The sequence below is a fragment of the Typopeltis vanoorti genome, chromosome 15, assembly GCF_054136105.1.
Source record: "Typopeltis vanoorti isolate ZY-2024b chromosome 15, IOZ_Tvanoo_1.0, whole genome shotgun sequence".
Taxonomy (NCBI): domain Eukaryota; kingdom Metazoa; phylum Arthropoda; class Arachnida; order Uropygi; family Thelyphonidae; genus Typopeltis; species Typopeltis vanoorti.
Window position 1 is genome coordinate 6,124,933 of NC_143563.1, and position 6,000 is coordinate 6,130,932.

The following is a 6,000-nucleotide window of genomic DNA, read 5'->3' on the forward strand; positions in this document are numbered from 1 at the left end:
GCCCTTGACTTGGTTGTTTAACAAGAGTTTGAAAATAGGAACAATCCCAGAAGAGTGCAATAGTGAAAAGAAAAAAATGACAAATTTCATGAGGAAGAATCCAAGTCACTTGGATTCTCCTTGTGAGAGAGCAGCATGGATTTGTTAGGGAGAGATCTTGCTTCATTAACTTTGTTACATATCTTATAACAGGATTGCAAGAACAGTGGACAGAGTGATGCATATATAGTGATTTTTCTCGATTTTGCTAATTTGACAGAATACTGCAAGATGGACTTCTGTTGAAATTAAGCAGGATGGAGATGGATAACCAGTTAGTAGGCTGGTTGCAAAGATCAATGATTTACAGGAACTAGCAAGTTGCATATAGAGGATGCAATGTCCTGAAAGAGAAAGATGACAAGTGGGATACAACAAGGTTCTGTTTTGGAGCCACTATCATTTAATATACATATCGATTTTATAATTTGAGTGGGATAATATTCATTTGTTTGTGATAATGCTAAATTAGGATGAGCAATGGTCAGGAAGCTTTAATGTGATGCTGTTACAAGAGGATGTGAACAGGCTTGTACTTTGGCCTGAAGAATGGGGGATGGCACTTCAATGTTGCTAGTGTAAAGTCATGCACTTTGGCTAAAGAATATGCAACAATATATTGGGTTTTTGGTAGACTGGGAGCTGGGGAGACTGCACAAGCTGAAGGATTCCCAGAAAACTGCTGCCATAATGCATAGGAGATCATTAAATTGGGATAAAGATGTGCCCACATATGCCCACATCTTTATCTAATCCAAGTGTGGCCTAATTAGTGCTTTATATAATTTCCATTGTAGAAGTTGCTAATTAGGCCACATTTGGATTTCTGTGCACAGATCTATTAATCACCTGGATATCTTGGCAATATGAACCATGAGAGAGAGAGAGAGATGAACGACTAATATAATCTCAGGTGTCTGCAATGCTGTAAGAATAGATTAAGGAGATGCCGTCTGCAGAGCTTGGTAGATAGTAAGAGAAAAGGCAACATAAATGAGACATAAGTCAGATTGAGAGGCCTATCAGATGCACAAGGGAATTGCATAGGGGTGGTAGCAGGGGAATGAGAAGTCACACATGAGTAAGAAAATGAAAAGAAAACTGTTTGCATGCAATGAATAAACAGAATTTACTGCTAGAGTGGGTGACAAGTGCTGCAAACAGTGAATGTTTTCTAGGCAAGTGTTTGGCCTCCCAAATCTTGGGTAAATATCAGATGCCAAGTATAAGAAAATATTTTCTCATTTAAGTTAAGGGATATTACATCCCATATTGTTTGTTAGCCAAATAAGAAACTCAAAGCGTTTCATGCCAAATATAGAAACTATATAAAGTTTGGCGATTCCAAGCATAAGCAAATACCTGGATAGTGCACCTGACCCATTTGGTAGTGCAAACTGCGGCAACTCATAGTAAGGGTGGAGCAAGTGCCAATCACTATTCTTGGTATTTATCCATAATGTGAACTTAGCTCCTAGGAGCTGTATTACTGTTCCCCTCCCTTCCCATAACTTGAATAAGTTCATGTTGCCGAATTGAAGCCTTCAGCTCTTCATATAATTAATAGTTTCTCATGTTTGTAGTGACTTTATATGAGGGAGATCTGGAAAGTTCTGCTAAACACCTAGTACAAAAATTATATTAAAGCAACTGATATAACCACATCATGTTGGAGGCTTAATAGATTTTTTTACAACACTCAAAAAGAATTAAAATAGAATTTAATACTTCCTATCTTTTGTCCTAGTCACTAGGACATCTACGGGGATTACAAAAACAGTTAATGTAACATACACACAAATAATAAACAATACTGAGCCCAACCACATGGGTGACACTAAAGAACAATTGCTTACCCTTCCTAGACACCTTAGTCACACGCCCGCCTAATGATACACTTGCCTTTACTGTATACAGAAAACCCACACACACACAGGCAGATACATTTACAAACTCTCCCACCACCACCATTTTCAACAATTTGGCATTATTAAAACTATTACCAAGAGAGCCCACAATCTTTGTTCCAGTGGAACCGCCCTCACTACTGAGCTTAACCACATACACAACACTTTCCTCTCCAATGGCTACAGTGATCACAGTATCAAAAAAATAATCAACTCCTCCCCCATTCCCCATCCTTCTCGTCAACAAGAATTTAAAAATGCCATCACCATACCCTACATCCGTGGCACATCCAAAAAAAATAGCCAAGATACTAAAAAAGTACAACCTACACACAGCATATAAGCCCCACCGCAAACTTGCTACCCTTATCCGTTCTAGGAAAGATCAGCTTCCTCCTCTCTCTCTGCCTGGAGTTTACAAAGTACCCTGTTACTGTAAGCTGCCAGCTTACAGTAACAGGGTACTTTGGACAGACAGGCAGATCAGCATCCATCCGCTTAGAGGAACACGAGTCTTACATCTGCAAACACAACTATGGCCATTCAGACTTGGCTGACCATGTTTTGGACACCACCCACAGGGTATCATGGAAGAAAACCACCATGCTCCACCACAGCAAATTCAAGAAAGAGAGACTTTTCTTGGAAGCAGCAGCAGCTCTCAGAAACCAACCAAATCTGAATAAATATGGTTGTATTAAGCTTCCAAAGATTTGGGAAATACTCATCACCAGAGATCCCACCTTACATTCCAGGCCACCTACTACTGCCCTTAGAGGGCGCTCCAACTAGATAGGACTTTAGTGTCACCCACATGGTTGGGCTCAGTATGGTTTATTATTTGTGTGCATGTTACATTAACTGTTTTTGTAATCCCCATAGATGTCCTAGTGACTAGGACGAAATATAGGAAGTATTAAATTCTATTTTAATTCTTTTTGAGTGTTGTAAAAAATCCATTACGCCTCCAACACGATGTCCTCACAGCACTTAAGCCTCTACACACGAATGATATAACCACAAGAAAGAACATACGAGGATATAAGAATATAAAAACATAAGTTACCTTCATAACTCTGCTACTAGAATCTTTTTGTGGTTATATCAGTTGCTTTAATATTATTTTTGTTCTAGGTGTTTATCAGGATTTTCCAGACCCACCTGCCTCATACATCACAGTAATCTTCTTTCACTTAACTCAATAAGGTATTCCAAAATACGGTCAGCTAGTCCTGAATTGCCATAATGATTGATGTCAGTAAATGATGTAGTTTTCATATGCTTCAAGGCAGATGTTAACAGATATACCAATCTGAATCAATTGCAGGCATGCATAACTTCATACACCCCAGGAAATGTAAATGGATGATGCTCATTCTTAGGAGAATGGATGCAGGTTCGTAGCTGGACATATGGCTTTGAAGGTCTAGCAACTTTCATCTGTTCTCCTAAGGAAAAGCTTCATCTACTTACAATTCATGGAGTCTTATAAAGTTCCACATGCTTGCAATTTAGCTTAATTTGAACAGACTAGTAGATCTGCCTTGAAAAACTACATAACTGTTAGCATTGTGACAAATCAGGACTCTTGGATCACTATCATGCACTTCAAGAATTTAAGCATATTATGGCTTCTTCCAGCATGCCTCAGGAGCCATTGGCAAGTCTCTTCAATGGAAAACCTAGTCTTCTTTTTTCTGATAGTTTATAATGAACTTTTTTTTTGGGGGGGGGGGACAGTCTTCCAATTGAATTTTTTAATATGCTCTGGGCACCTTGTCACACAGAATTAAATAGACTCCTAGCTTTATCAATTTCTTTCACTGCAGTCACATCAGTGTAATCTCTTCAATCCAAAGTATACATTACACTCTGTAATACCGAACTAGACTGAACAGTAACACAGAATTGAGCTTTTGTCTGTAAATAATATATCATTATTTAGTCTAGTTTTCATTTTCTTACAAATATATGAAAATATGATAATATTTTCATCATATATTTCATCAGATAATGAATAAACTGTAGTCATTAAATTCATAAGTTACTTCGATCAATTAGTTTATGCTCACCTGGTCTGTAAAAAGTCCATGTTCTGACTAATAAATAGCGAAATAAAAGTGAACAGTCAAACACACAGACGCATCATAAACTTAAAGAAGCAAACCATGTTAATATACCATAGGATTTGATCACAGCATTAAAAAGTTATTTTTCCTCTACTTATACATTTGTATCATGTTTTTGCATATTAACAATAGTTATTAATATCAAATATACGAGGATTCTTTGGCATAATTTACTTATAAAACGAAAGGATCTTTTGATAATGATTGCTATAGATAAGTACAGCACTCCACAGATTACTCGTTGCGTCATTCCATCTTATAATCCCCCTTCAAAATATCTGTATTGGTTTTAAAATATAAGTTCGTACAAAACAACCGTAGCGCCTCTATATTTTAAAATGATTAAAATCTTTAACTCATCCATTAATATGGAAACTTGTAAAAAATAATTCGCGCCTTTGCAAACATCTTGGCGTGAGTTCATATATCTATATTAATGCTGACTGTCTGTACTGGCTAAACAGACATGCAAAAATCCTATCTCATAACAAAGTTATTCCAATCAGAGAAATATTCAACTCCTACAACTGATGTTATACTTACCAGATCACGAAAGAAAATAACCAAGAGAACTGAATTAACCGTAAACTTCAAATGATAAAAAAAATCTAATATTATTCATATACAGAAAATAAACGCATAAGCATATGTACGTTCTAACATGCACAAAACAGATTTAACTGTAAGCCAACTGTTTTGAGATCATAAAAATCGTCTTTCTATAACATCACAGTTCGTGCTCTTACGTCAGGCAAAACCTGTAACATCGTAATAGTCCGCATGCGCGATCACGAAATCACCATGTGTACATCGCGGTGCCACGTAAAGTCATTCTTTCACGTTTAGAGCTAAGCAAAGAAACTTTATCGAAGCGGATGTTGACCGTCAAGAAATCATAGTGATTTTTGTATGAGGAAGATGTGCTGAGAAGATTGCTCACTGTTAGACATTAGATATCGCCATGCAAATATAACTAGACACCGTGTTTCAGCATTCTTTCCCTTCCTTAGAAGTGAGGGAAATTTGCGGGGTAAAATGTATATAGATCTTTATCAAGGAGGTTTGCATCCTTGCAAATTGCAGCTATACAAAGTTAACCGTAGAAGTAATTGGAACAGATGGCGTTACAGTTTGTAATTCTTGTCTATTACGTTATTCACATAAATATACGTACAGATCACATTCCGAGGCACGCGTAAGAGATCACCTTTTATAGTATTTACCACAGGTTTTGTAACTATTAATTTGTGACAATTGCTTGATTTGTGGCGAGAGTTATTACTAAATGGTACACCATTAAGAGCTTACTCACCAGTCGCGAAGTGTCGCAGAGAGTCAGATTCTCCCTCTTGTATGCTACATCACAAATTAAAATAATAATAAATATAAACGAATAATACAAAATTAAATACAATTAAATAAGGCTTTGTCATTAAAAAGTCCAGATTAAATTTATATCTATGTTCATAAATATGAATAATTACTTGTAATAATATTATATTACCATATACATTCTGAAAAAAAAAATTATGCACTCTATATCGAACAGATTTTTATATATATTTAAAATGAATTAATTAAATTAAGGGGATATTAGATCCCACATTGTTTTAAAACCGAATAAGAAACTCAGAGATTGGAAGCAGAGAGTTTCATGCCGAATATAGTATAAAAAACTATCGGCGAATACTAGCGTGAGCTGAATGCAAGTAGTCCTAGAACGTAGTACAAACACGGGCAACTCGTTGCAAAGGTGGGGAAAGTTTTGATCACTATTCTTGGGTATTTACCATAATGTAAAAACACATTTCCTAGGAAATGTATGCTGTTATTACATTATGATAGGGAGGTCACTACCCACACCGGTTTCAGCCTTTATTGAGGCTTCATCAGTGAGTAGCTAGACCAAATTAATACCAAAGGGT

The 6,000-nt window shown here is 36.5% G+C and overlaps 1 protein-coding gene across 1 annotated transcript in view; it reads right to left on the minus strand.

Moving 5' to 3' along the window:
- The window catches only part of LOC150098329 (high affinity copper uptake protein 1-like), a 101,877-nt gene extending 97,141 nt beyond the window's left edge, over positions 1–4,736 (minus strand). The window contains exon 1 of the mRNA XM_090405606.1: positions 4,619–4,736. The gene's annotated coding sequence lies outside the window, so the exon portion shown is untranslated. The remainder of the gene's footprint in view (positions 1–4,618) is intronic.
- Between the last annotated feature and the right edge of the window lie 1,264 nt (positions 4,737–6,000).